At 69.0% G+C, this 232-nt stretch overlaps 1 protein-coding gene across 1 annotated transcript in view; it reads right to left on the bottom strand.

Moving 5' to 3' along the window:
• LOC114006738 (nicalin-like) overlaps window positions 1-232 on the bottom strand; it is a gene marked incomplete at its 5' end in the record, with an annotated part of 2,906 nt that overhangs the window by 1,537 nt on the left and 1,137 nt on the right.

Here is a 232-nt window from a genome sequence, read left to right as displayed (position 1 = left end):
CAGCACCCAAAAAACAAAACGCTCCCCCCCCAAAAAAAAAAAAAAAGACCTCTACGCAGATGCAGAGCTGCCGGTTCGAGGCAGACCCAGCTCTGAGGCCCACGCACTCAGCCGTGGGAGGGGGCGGCTGGGACCGGGCCGCACCCCAGCTTCTGCACGCCCCACCGCAGCCCTGCACTACCTGCCCTGAGGCTGGGGGCCCCGGCCCGGGGCGGGGCCGGTGGGGGGGCCG

Source organism: Tupaia chinensis, unplaced genomic scaffold, assembly GCF_000334495.1.
Source record: "Tupaia chinensis unplaced genomic scaffold, TupChi_1.0 Scaffold149964_2, whole genome shotgun sequence".
Lineage (NCBI taxonomy): Eukaryota > Metazoa > Chordata > Mammalia > Scandentia > Tupaiidae > Tupaia > Tupaia belangeri.
Note: the sequence above shows the minus strand (reverse complement) of the source record. Positions and strands in the feature narration are given on the sequence as shown.